Consider the following 13631-nt stretch of genomic DNA (forward strand, 5'->3'; position numbering starts at 1 on the left):
AGTCACTTATCATTATCTTGTTTATTTTCAGTTTCATCATCTTTGTTGTATTTCCTCTCCTATTTCCTCCCTAAACTTCCATAAAGGACCTTGTCTGTCTTGAGTCCACTGTATTTCCAGGGCTTAGAACAGGGTCTGGTATACAGCAGGTACTGAGGTAAATATTTCTTGACTGAATAAATATTCCTCTTCACATACAATTCTCGTATGTGCCACTTACGCTGTACCCTGTGTCAGCCAACAACATTTCAGGAACTGTAGTGAGTTTTTGCTTGTAGGCTCCTTGAGTCTATCCTAAAGAAACTCCAAGTAAAATCAGAAAAGCTGCCATATGGTGGCCAGGTGCAGTGGCTCACGCCTGTAATCCCAGCAGTTTGGGAGGCCGAGGCGGGCAGATCACTTGAAGTCAGGAGTTCAAGACCAACCTGGGTAACAAGGTAAAACCCCGTCTCTACTAAAAATACAACAATTAGCCAGGTGTGGTGGTGCATGCCTGTAATCCCAGCTACTCGGGAGGCTGAGGTGGGAGGATCGCTCGAACCCAGCAGGTGGAGGTTGCAGTGAGCAGAGATTGTGCCACCGCACTCCAGCCTGGGTGACAGAGTGAGACTCCGACATTCTGTCTCAAACAAAAACAAAACAAAAACAAAAAAACAAGAAAAGCTGCTATTTGGAAACCCCTATATTGAATAAAAAGAGTCCCGTACCTCAAAACCAAAGAATAACAAGAGAAATTTGTGATCTGCTTAAAGTGTATTGGTTTCCCACTGACCCAGTTCAAGTGATTTTTCTAGGGTTAGGATTCCTTATGCTAAATTATGAGATAATTATTACTACCTTTTTCAGTTTGGGGACACAGGAGGTAAAGAGCCCCATGAAGTTAAAAGTAGGTAAGTGAAGACAGTATTTGGTTAATGTTTCCTTTTTCCTCTTTCCTTTTTTGAGCTTAAAAGATTCAGGAAGGCTAGTTCCTGAAAAAGCCTGCAAGGCCAGTTTTCCACTGCAATAGATGACTGATACAATTAAAAAAAATCAGTCCCAAATCTCTTTCTCTGTATTATCCTTATAATTTTGCCAATATTCTGTCCCACACCAAACCCATTTACTCTCTCTTTAGATGATGATCTCAACTTACTCTGATCCTATGAAAGTATTTTCTGTTGGTATTTGAAAAATGTTATTCACAAAACAAAAATCCTGGATGTGGGTCTCCAACTATTTTCTAAGACTGTCTCTAAACCCTATTCTTAGCAAATTTTGGCCGTGCGTGGTGGCTCACACCTGTAATCCTAGCACTTTAAGGCCGAGATGGGAGGACTGCTTGAGCCCAGGAATTTGAGACTAGCCTAGGCAACATTGAGAGACCTCATCTCTGTTTATTTATTTGTATTTATATTTATATATTTTTTAAGACAGAGTCTCGCTCCATCACCCAGGCTGGAGTGCAGTGGCGCTATCTCGACTCACTGCAGTCTCCGCCTCCTGGTTTCAACTGATTCTCCTGCCCTAGCCTCCGAAGTAACTGGGATTACAGGTGCTTCCACCATGCTGGGCTAATGTTTTTCATATTTTTAGTAGAGACGGGGTTTCACCATGTTGGCCAAGCTGGTCTGGAACTCCTGACCTCAAGTGATCCACCCGCCTCGGCCTCCCAAAGTGCTGGGATTACAGGCACGAACCGCTGCGCCCGGTCTGACCTCATCTTTATTTAAAAAAAAAAAAAAAAAATCAGCCAGTTGTGGGTGTGTGCCTGTAGTCTCAACTACCCAGGAGGCTGAGGTGGGAAGATCGCTTGAGCCCAGGAGATAGAGGCTGCAGTGAGCCATGATCATGCTACTACACTCCAGCCTGGGTGACAGAGGTGACTCAAAATAATTTTTTTAAATTATGAAATACAAAATTCCTACAAAAATGTATATAAAACATATATGTACAGCTTGATAAATTGTTGTAAGGCTAACAGCCATGTAACTTGGACTCGGGAAGAAACAGAATATTGCCTATTATTGCCTATAGACAAAAAGTAGTCCTAAAATATAGTAAAACTGTTAAGAACATTTGTTCAGGAATCAGATGACCCGTATTTGAATCCTGACTCTACAACTTAGTAGACAACTTGAGTAAATGATCAATACTTTCTGAGCTTTAGTTTTCCTATGTGTAAAATGGGGAAAATAATAGTACATCATAAAGTTCTTGTAAAGACCAAAAAGTAAAAATAAAAACCCGGCTGGGGCCGGGCATGGTGGCTCACGCCTGTAATCCCAGCACTTTGGGAGTCCGAGGCAGGCAGATCACCTGAGGTCAGGAGTTTGAGACCAGCCTGACCAGCATGGAGAAAGCCCGTCTCTACTGAAAATACAAAATGAGCTGGGCATGGTGGCTTATGCTTGTAATCCCAGTTACTCAGGAGGCTGAGGCAGGAGGATCGCTTGAACCTGGGAGGTGGGGGTTGCAGTGAGCTGAGATCGTGCCATTGCACTCCAGCCTGGGCAACGAGAGTGAAACTCCATCTCAAAAACAAACAAACAAACAAACAAACAAACAGATAACCCAGCCGGGCACGGTGGCTCACACCTGTAATCCCAGCATTTTGGAGGCCAAGGCGGGTGAATCACTTGAGGTCAGGAGTTCGAGACCAGCCTGACCAACATAGTGAAACCCCGTGTCTACTAAAAATACAAAAATTAACTGGGCGTGGTGGCGGGCACCTGTAATCCCAGCTACTCAGGAGGCTGAGGCAGGAGAATCGCTTGAACTGGGAGGCAGAGGTTGCAGTGAGCTGAGATCGCACCATTGCACTCCAGCCTGGGCAACGGAGCGAGACTCTGTCTCAAAAAAAAAAAAACAAACCCAAAAACCAGAAAAAAAAAAAAACCATGAAACTGCCAGGCACAGTGGCTCACCCCTGTAATCCCAGCGCTTTGAGAGGCCAAGGTGTGGGTATCACCTGAGGTCAGGAGTTCGAGACCAGCCTGACCAACAAGGTGAAACCCCATCTCTACTGAAAATACAAAAATTAGTCAGGCGTGGTGGCAGGTGCCTGTAGTCCCAGCTATTCAGGAGGCTGAGGTAGGAGAATCATTTGAACCCAGTCGACGGAGGTTGCAGAGAGCCGATCACACCGTTGCACTCTAGCCTGGGCTACGGAGGAGACTCTGTTTCAAAACAAACAAACAGAAAACCAAAAAAACACTTAGCATAGTACTTAGAACATGTTTTTCCCTGAGTAAATGGTGCTATTATTATTCTTCCACCTGTTGAAGTTCCTGTTCAGGTGCTGAGTCTCTTTGTTTAAATGTGGATTCCTCCCAGGAGGATCTTGCTTAACACATAGGAATAGAGGAGATAAAGGTTTACCCATCTAGTGTAATCATCCTTTTAGAAATTGTCTTCCTAGTGGCTTCCCCATAAATTCTTCCATACACCTGTCCAAGGAAACTGTCCTGTGTGGACCAGGAGCCTCCCCCTCCTCATGACTGGGCAGAGAAACTAGAGGCCTTTCAGGCCAGGCCCTCAGCAACTCCAAACTGAGTTGCCTTGGACACATACCAGTCCTTGAATTCATTTACTAAGCAGGCAAAGCAGAGTGGAAACAGTGGAACTATTTTAATCTCCCGTCTTTTCTCCTCTAAACCCTAGTACTAGAGATGTAAGCCTTGAAATGCTACCAAGGAATGTGCGGGTTTCACAATGGCAGGAGGCCATCTGAGAGGAGGACAAGACTCCACAGGTATGTTGGATTTGGGAAGCAGGGCTATAGTCATTCATTCATCCAACACATAGTTATGGAATTCCTATGTGACAGGGACTATTTCAGGCATACAGGATACAGCAATGGCTTGTTAAATTTATTGAGACTTGTTTCATGGCTCAGCATATAGTCTGTCTTGGTGAACGTTCCACATTCCCACCAACAGACTTATAAAGATAATATTGTTTATTATCATCTCAAATTTATGGTGGAAAAAAATGAACCTTATGTAGTTTAATTTCCTTTAGTCCTACCCAGCTACCAAGTAGCAACACTGGAATTTGAACTGAGATTTCTAACACCATAATCTGAGCTCTTAAGTTTCTCTTCTACACATAGAAAAGGAGAAAAAAATTGTTTTTTCATCTTATCCATTTGACTGAAGGTAAAGTCAACAAGTTTCTAATCATGGGGTTCTGAAAATAATATTTACATTGCCCTGAGTCACGAGGATTTTCATCAAATAATATTCAATAATGGATACTACTCAATACTACTGTGAGTTGCCAAGAAGGAATATTTGGTAAAAATATAGTAATTAAATTTTGCTATAATTTATGATTATGTAACACGACTAAATCGAGCATGGCATCATTTAACATCCAACAAATTTTGTTTTGGTATTGAAGAATGATGTGTTTAAGTTTTAAGGCTGGATTTTCTTTCTAGACACTTTCAGCTATGAAATATACACAATATTGGGCAATAGTTAACCGTTCTTTTGATGTCGTGTTGTTTAGAAAATTAATCTCAAGTGAATAAAATAGAATTCATACAATTAATGAATCCTATTATTCCATATGGATGAACTCAGAACTAACTAGAAAGTAAGTTTCACAGAGATTTTTGAGTTTTGTTCACTCGTGTGTACAGAGTAGGCACTCAGAAAATAGTTGAAGGAATGAATTGGGAAAGCAAATAAAATATGAAAGCCTTCTACCCAACACAACATGCCTTTGAGTTTAGGTTTAGGGTGGGAATAAGAAAAATAACATGATATGGCCGGGCGCGGTGGCTCAAGCCTGTAATCCCAGCACTTTGGGAGGCCGAGGCGGGCGGATCACGAGGTCAGGAGATCGAGACCATCCTGGCTAACACAGTGAAACCCCGTCTCTACTAAAAATACAAAAAATTAGCAGGGCGTGGTGGCGAGCGCCTGTAGTCCCAGCTACTCGGGAGGCTGAGGCAGGAGAACGGCGTGAACCCGGGAGGCGGAGCTTGCAGTGAGCAGAGATCGCGCCACTGCACTCCAGCCTGGGCGACAGAGCGAGACTCCGTCTCAAAAAAAAAAAGAAAAAAGAAAAATAACATGATATGCATAAGTTATTATCTTAAAATGATAAAAAGTTTAATTTAAAAACCTTATTTACCAAGAGAACTGAAAACATATGTCCACACAAAACCTTGTACACAAATGTTCATAGTAACATTATTCATAATATCCCCAAAGGAGAAACAACCCAAATGTTCATCAACAGATGAATGATTAAACAAAATGTGATACATCAATACAATGGACTATTATTCAGTTATAAAAAGGAATGAAGTACTGATACATACTACAACATGGATGAACCTTTAAAACATTATGCTAAGTGAAAGAAGACACAAAGGGCACATATTGTATTATCCATTCATATAAAATGTCCAGAATAGGCAAATTAATAGAGACAGAAAGTACATTAGTGGTTGCTGAGGGATGAGTGGGGAGGGGAAATGAGGAATGACTATTAATGGGCATGGGGTTTCTTTTGGGGGCAATTAAAATGGAATTAGATGGTGGTGATGGTTGTATAATCTGGTGAGTATACTAAAACCCATTAATTGTACGTGCCCTTTAAAAGGGTGAATTTTATGGTATGTAAACTCTCTTTTATAAAGTGGAAAAAAACTCCTAAGATCTCCTCTTCAGAACATGTCAAAATACATTATAAAATAATAGACACGTGTTTACAAATCTGAGAGTATTAGGAAATGTTCCCTTGTTTAATTATAAACCAAATGGAATGTTTGGAGATTTCAGTAATCTGACAGGGAACATTAAGAGGATTAACCTGACTTCCCCAGTGTTAACAATACCAATTTAAACTGCATCATTCAAAATCTACATAGTCATATTAAAGCATTTGTAGCAATGACTTCCACGAAAAAAATACCAATTAAATTAATTACCCATTAAAGCTGTCATCATCTGAAATACCTCATATTTATATAGTGCTTTTACTTCCTCAAGTATGAATTGTGCCTTAAGATCTAATGTATGGGAGAGTCACATCTCTAACCATTTAATTAAAGGTAGAGAAGTGGGTGCGATTGGATAGAAATTTATTAGCAATGCTGACATTCCAGATTGGAACACAAAGACAAGCAGGATGTAAGAAACCTAAAAGTTCGCTTTCAATGCAGATAGTTAAATGCCAAGAACTATAATTGCCACATCCTGGAGTACAATTAAAAAATACGTTGAAAAACAACAAACATACATAAAAATATACAGTGTTAAGTGCAGACTATGAAATTTCCCTTGGAAACAGAATCCAGATCAAGAAATAGAATACAGCACCCGGAACTAAGGTGCTTTTTCGTTTTCTTAAAAAAAAAAGTAAACCAAGTTTATTTTGCTTTTTAAGTCGTGTTCTTAAAGCACTACAGGTTGGTAAACAACGTATAAGGTGCTTTTTCTTAAGCCAAAGAGCCATAATAGTTTAAATTTCCCCGTCCCCCAGAGCGGACCGGGTGGGCAGGAGAGGACCCTGGGGTGGTGATGTGTAAACTGTATTATGCACTTTAGCTTGCTGGATGGCAACTAACACCTACAGTAGTTCACCCTCATTTTAACCCCTCTAAATAATTGTCTTATTCTGAATCTAGAGATTCAGAAATAGCGCCAATATTTACACACGACTTTTGAAATTTTCCCAGGAGTCTTTGTTGGAGCAATACATCTAGATGCCTTTTTCCAGCAACAGTTTATTCAAATTTTGGAAGCAGAAAAGTGTCCTGTGAGGACGTGCCTTTCCTATCAAAGTACTGAGTGCCTGGACCCTCTTTCCGGAGGAAACAGTCCCCTCTGGACCTCGTTTGGCCTCTCTCCGTCAGACACCCCAAGGTTCCATCCGAAGCAGGCGGAGCACCTAACGTACCCCGAGATAGTCCGGGACCCCCATCGGTGCTGCCCCCTGGGAGCCCGCGCCTCTCCTCTGCGCCCCGCCTCTCGGGCCGGAACATCGCGCGGTTCCTTTAACAGCGCACTGGCAGGGCGTGGGAAGCGGGGCTGCGTCCTCCCGCCCCCTCCCATCCGAGTTTCAGGTGAATGGGTCACCGAGGGAGGAGGCCGACACACCACACCTACACTCCCGCGTCCACCTCTCCCTCCCTGCTTCCTCTGGCGGAGGTGGCAGAAACCGAGAGCGAGGTCCAGAGCGCCAAGGAGCCAGTCCGGGACGCAGCAGGTGGGACTCGCGGCGCTGGCTCGCAGGCTTCCCGCACCCCCCCCTCCACGTTGGTGCGCATGCCCGGAGGCAGGGCCAGTTGTAGGGAGGAGGGAAAGGAGAGGGAGGAGGAGGAGGAGGAGACGTCCCCAGCCCAGTCCCCGGCTGCGCGCTGGCGGTCGGCGCGGCGTCAGGTGCGCCCGCCAGGTGAGCACGCTCCCTGGCTCCGTTGGCCCCCGGAGGGTCGGGCCCAGTTGCGGCGACTGGGTGAGTGTTGGGCGCGGCGTCAGGGGTGCACGGGAGCCCGAGGGTCCCCGTGGGGGGACCGCGGCCCCTATGTTAGGGGAGGTGCCAAGGAGAGAACGCTCCGCGCTGGTTTCGGTGGCAGTTTCGTCCCCGAGCTGGGACTCGTGGGAACCGGAGAGGCGCGGGTCTGCGGAGAGAGCAGCACCGGCCGACTTGGGAGGCTGCTTCCCGGGGCGAGGGGCGGCTTGGAGCCGCCGATCAAGCTTTATTCCGCGGAAACGCTGAAAGCTAGCAGTGCCTCAGGGGCGCGGGCAACTTTTTACTTTTATGGGGCACGGGCAACTTTTCACTTTTATGGGGCACGACATTCCTGAACAGCGACGATCCTCCATCAGCTCTGGGGCTGCAGTTTTGGGGGGCGGCCCTCATGGAGAGGGTTCCTGCACCCAGCTCCTTGGGGGTCCTAAGCCTGAGGCTGCAGCGAGGGGGCTGCTCGCCGGCCCGGGCGGCTTAGATCCCGGGGGGAGTTTCATCCCTTCCGCTCCCACCCCACCCCTTTGGATATCCCGGGGAGACGGGGGCTGGATTCAATCTGTGAAATATTCCGAGAGTCACGGTGTGGGCCACACTGGCTACTTCGAATCCACTTGTTGCGAGTTGTGTGAACCCGCGTCGATTTAAGCTGGGGGGCGGGGAGTTAATTTCGAGTGAGGCTGGACTTCGAGGGAAGCTGCTCACGCTTCGGATTCTCACCCGTGACCAAAAGGGCTACTGCCAGCGGGGCGGAACTGCCTCCGGGCGGTGCCTGCCCGGCGAACGCGGGCGCGCGCTGCCTGGGAGCGCCTCGGTGCGCACGGAAGCCGGGACCCGCGCCCAGCCGGGCCACGGAGTTTGGGGACCTCCGGGACTGGGCCGGCCCCGCGCGCCAGCCATGTTGTCTGCGTCGGAGGAAGCGTGCGGGGAGCAGGGGTCGAGGGCCAAGATGGCCTCTGCGCCTAGGGGTTGCGAGCGGCGCCGAGCCCCTCACGCTCCTCGGGAAGCCACCGGGCCCGAGGGAAAAGCCGCGGCATCCTCAGGCCGGGACCCGGGGCTCGCTGGCCACACTGACCGCTTGGGGAGTTACCCCGCGCGAGGAGGAGGCGGCGGCTTTCCAGGCCGGTCCGTGTGTGGCCCTTAGGCAACAGGTGTATTATTGGGATACCTGGAAAAGAAACGTTTCCCATGAAGGCACTTACGGTGTTTCTTGGTGATTCTTGGTGTGATAGAAAACTAGGCATTCCCAAGTGTAACAATAGTAACAATAGTTTTTTTGCACTGTACGTATGAGGTGTTTTTTTTTGTTTATGTGCTTTTTGTTTGTTTGTTTTTGAGACGGAGTCTGGTTCTATCCCCCAGGCTGGAGTGCAGTGGTGTGATCTGGGCTCACTGCAACCTCTGCCTCCCGGGTTCAAGCGATTCTCCTGCTCAGCCTCCCAAGTAGCTGGGATTACAGGCGCCCACTAGTATGCACGGCTAATTTTTGTTATTTTTAGTACAGACGGGGTTTTGCCATGTTGGTCAGGCTGGTCTCGAACTCCTGACCTCAGGTGATCCGCCCGCCTTGGCCTCCCAAAGTGCTGGGATTACAGGCGTGAGCCACCACACCCAGCCTTTATGAATATTTTCTTAGAGGTTCTTTAAAATAGACATCTTAAGTGTGTGTGGGAGGCACAGATATTTCCTCAAAGCAACACATTTTTTTTTGTCTTTTGCAATTTATTTAGTTATTAGGGGCCTCCTTTGTTAGGTGACGGAGCGGAGGATAGGAAGATCGGTAAGACATGATTCTCCACCTTTTGGCAGCTTCCAGGCCATTTCGGGAAATAGTGGGCAGTGCCTCCTGCACGTTAGGCACTGTGCTAAAAGCATTCTGTATTTTCTCACTTAATTATCCCAACAACTCTAAAAGGCAGGCCATAGTAGAACTCCATTTTAAAAGTGGGCAAATGCCTTGGGGGATACGTTGCAGGTGGGCTTGCTTGCAAACTACTTCAACTAATCTGGGAAGGAATATCAGAAGCAGATTTGGGGGATTTTTCTGGAGTTTTCTACCATTCACTAGTATCTGTAGCCTCATACAAGATTTCCCGAATTTTGCTTCATGTCAAGGTAAAATTATTGTTTTCTTCTAAAGGTAATGTTGGAATTACTACCTTTTCAAAATAATATATTACTTTTAACCACATAAATGAAATAATCTTTCACCTTCCCAGGAACCTCCCAGAAGGAAGTTTTCTTCAGTTGCATTTTAAGGCTTATTTGATTGGAATATTAAGGGATCTTTTTCATGAAATTACTATTTATGGAAATAAGAGAGTAAACAGACCATGCAGATTTCTGTTAGGCTTTTTGTTTTAACCCCTAGCCTTGCCGCTGTTCCGTAACCCAGTGATTCCAGTCTTGGCTGTGGTATGAATCACCTAGGGATCTTATTAAAACACAGATTCTGATTGGGAGGTCAGGAATGGGGCCTGGGATTCTGCCTTTCTAACAGGCTCACAGGTGATTCTCAGATTGTTCTGCCCTCTTTTTCTACACACTTAATTACATTTGACAAACTGAAGTTGGAAAAAATACGTTTATTGGGTGTTGTGTGAAGAACTTCAAGGCATTCATTGCTGGATTGAAATCCCAACTGTAATAATTGACTGTTGGTTTTATTGATTGAGTACCCATTGACAATCACTTTGTGCCAGGGCTAGTTCCAGCGACCAGGGATATAAATGATGGTCAAAATAGACATTTGATGCCTGGGATATGGGCATTCCCGATGCGGTGGAGATGATATCTAAAATAATAATTTTAGGTATGAGGGCGGAGGGGAGTTTGCTCTGAAAAAAACAAGTTTTGTGTGATGGAGTGAGGGACTGGGAGGGCATCTCCCAGAAGGTGACGTCTGAGCTGAGACCTGAACAGCAGGTGTCTGCTGTGTAAAAGATCTGGGGTTTCTAGACAGGAAATTGCAAGATCAATGTCCTTTTTGGATTGATACCTTTATTGTAGACAGCAGTTCTCAAAATACGTGGTGTGTTTAAAAATCACCTGGAAGGTTTATTAAAAATACAATTTCTGACACAGAGTCTATTACAAAGTCTGCCTAACTTCAAATTTTTAGACAATTTACTAATGATGTGCCTGTAATCTAAATCATTTAATATAAGGCACAACTTAAACTTTTTTTTTTTTTCTTTTTTGAGACAGAGTCTCGCTGTCTCCCAGGCTGGAGTGCAGTGGCGTGATCTTGGCTCACTGCAAGCTCTGCCTCCCGGGTTCACGCCATTCTCCTGCCTCAGCCTCCTGAGTAGCTGGGACTACAGGCGCCTGCCACCATGCTCAGCTAATTTTTGGTATTTTTAGTAGAGGCGGGATTTCACTGTGTTAGCCAGGATGGTCTCGATCTCCTGACCTCGTGCTCCACCTGCCTCGGCCTCCCAAAGTGCCAGGATTACAGGCGTGAGCCACCGCACCTGGCCACAACTTAAACCTTTTAAAGGCAAATTGACAGTTACTTCATGTGCTCGAAAAGGAACAGGCTTCTCTTAAATATAATAAAGTTTATTTTTCAATTATTGACAATTTTCTTTAAAGAATAATTTGAGGGCAAAGCATTTTCAGACTATTTTTTCTTTTTTTCATTTTTTATACCTTTTTTTTTTAAGATAGAGGCGGAGTCTCACTCTGTTTTCCAGCGTGATCTTGAAGTTCTGGGCTCAAACAATCCCTCTGCTTTGGCCTCCCAAAGTACTGGGATTATGAGTGTGAGCCACCTGGCCCAGCCTCAGCCTGTTTTTTTCATCTTAGCTTAGTTTTCCATTAAGACAGCTTTTGGTCAGTAAACATTGTCAAGGGGAGAACACTTTTTATATTTTATCATTAGCCCAAGATGCTGGTTTTCAGATTAACATATTTGACAAGGATCTATCTGCTGCTTCCCTTTTGCCCCGACTCTAATTTAGCTGTCTGACTTGTGTCCTTGTCACTCTCTTGACATAAGTTCATGTAGGTGATAAGTGGCCTCTTCATTCTCATTTTATTTTTTCCTTCACGCAACACATGTACAGATTGTTAATGTTGCTGTGCTGGGCATTGGTCCTCTTTCACCTTTGGCTGCTGGCCTTAAAGCACAGTCACAGATTCACTTTGAAAGAGACCTTAGAAGTCCTCCAGTCTGTTCTCCAAAAAAATATCAAATAACTTAAGCTTTGCATAAATTGCATGAGCTCAAATTGTTGTTATTTTTGGAGAGGGTGTGGGGTCAGGGTGAGGGAGAGGCTTCCTAACATTGAGATGAAATCAGCCTGTGGTTTTCAGATTTTTTTTTTTTTTTTTAACCATTTCTAGGATAACAAAGACAGCTCTTCAGATATTTCAGGGCTGCTAAAGTGATTCTTCTGATGTTCAGTTCTCCAGGCCAAACATTTCCTGTTTTTCCAGTCGTTTGTCTTAAGACATGGTTTTTCTAGATTTTTTTTTTTTTTGGGCTGGACTCTCACTTTGTCGCCAGGCTGGAGTGCAATGGCACAATCTTGGCTCACTGCAACCTCTACCTCCTGGGTTCAAGCAATTCTCCTGCCTCAGCCTCCCAAGTAGCTGAGATTACAAGCATACACCACCATGCCAAACTAATTTTTGTATTTTTAGTAGAGATGAGGTTTCGCCATGTTGGCCAAGATGGTCTCGATCTCCTAACCTTGTGATCCACCTGCCTCAGCCTCCCAAAGTGCTGGGATTACAGGCGTGAGCCACCGTGCCTGGCCAGCTTTTCTAGATCTTTAATGATCTTAGTCACCCTCCTGGAGAGGCACATAGTTTAGAATGTGATGTACAAATCAGGTTTTGTTTGTTCTTTTTAATATCATATTATTCCTAGATATGAGCACTATTTCTGTGAGTGAAGTTTAGGATAGCTTGTTAGCTTTTGTTGAAATTCTTACCAAAGAAATGCACCTTTAAAAATGAACGATTATTAAGTTAATTCTCCTCTATACTGTACTATGGAATTGACTTTTTAAAAATTCAGTTTATGGCTGGGTGTGGTGGCTCATGCCTGTAATCCCAGCACTTTGGGAGGCTGAGGTGGGTGGATCACCTGAGGTCAGAGGTTTGAGACCAGCTTGGTTAACATGGTGAAACGCCGTTTCTACTAAAAATACAAAAATTAGCCTGGCCTGGTGGCATGTGCCGGTAATCTCAGCTACTCAGGAGGCTGAGGTGGGAGAATCGCTTGAACCTGGGAGGTGGAGGTTGCTTTGAGCCGAGATCACACCATTGCATTCCAGGCTGGACGACAGAGCAAGACTCTGTCTCACAAAAAAAAAAAAAAGAAAATCAGTTTACATTTTAAAAATGACTCATTTATGCCACCAATATAGTCACCCTTCAGTATCTGTGAGAGGTTGCTTCCAGGACCCCCATGATACTAAAATCTGAGAATGCTAAAGTCCCTGTTATTAACTAGCTTTGTATTTGCATATGGCCTAAATGCTCTTGTATACTTTTTTTTTTTTAATTGTTTTTTTGAGACAGAATCTCACTCCATCGTCTAGGCTGGAGTGCAGTGATGCAATTTTGGCCCACTGCAAACTCTGCCTCCTGGGCTCAAGCGATTCTCCTGCCTCAGCCTCCCGAGTAGCTGCGATTACAGGCACCCGCCACAATCCCAGCTAGCTTTTGTATTTTTAGTGGAGACAGGGTTTCACCATGTTGGCCAGGCTGGTCTCGAACTCCTGACCTCAAGTGATCCGCCTGTCTTGGGCTCCCAAAGAGCTGGAATTACAGGTGTGAGCCACTGCACCCAGACCTCTTGTAGACTTTAAATAATCTCTAGTTATAATACTGAATACAATGTAAATGCTATATAGAATTGTGATATTGTAGTTTTAAAAATCTGTATTTTTTGCTTTATTGTTTATTTTTTTTTAGACAGGGTTTTAGTGTTACTCAGGCTGGAGTATAGTGGCATGATCATGGCTGTCACTCCAGCCTCAACTTCCTCTGTTCGAGAGATCCTCCCATCTCAGTCTCGTGAGTAGCTGGAACTTAAGGCATGTGCCACCATGCCTGGCTAATTTTAAGAAAATTTTTTTGTAGAGAATGGGGTCTTGCTATGTTGCTGTGGTCAGTCTTGAACTCCTGGGTTCAAGTGATCTTCCTGCCTCAGC

At 44.9% G+C, this 13631-nt stretch overlaps 1 protein-coding gene across 3 annotated transcripts in view; it reads left to right on the plus strand.

Moving 5' to 3' along the window:
• Window positions 1-7093: 7093 nt before the first annotated feature.
• Window positions 7094-13631, plus strand: part of OCLN (occludin) — a 59637-nt gene continuing 53099 nt past the window's right edge. For 2 of the 3 annotated variants that reach the window (XM_032145251.2, XM_032145252.2), the window contains exon 1: window positions 7094-7206. The gene's annotated coding sequence lies outside the window, so the exon portion shown is untranslated. Of the gene's footprint in view, window positions 7207-7331; window positions 7453-13631 lie in introns of those variants that run through there. The other variant, XM_032145248.2, reaches the window with a different exon arrangement.

Source organism: Hylobates moloch, unplaced genomic scaffold (genome assembly GCF_009828535.3).
Source record: "Hylobates moloch isolate HMO894 unplaced genomic scaffold, HMol_V3 SCAFFOLD_23, whole genome shotgun sequence".
Taxonomy (NCBI): domain Eukaryota; kingdom Metazoa; phylum Chordata; class Mammalia; order Primates; family Hylobatidae; genus Hylobates; species Hylobates moloch.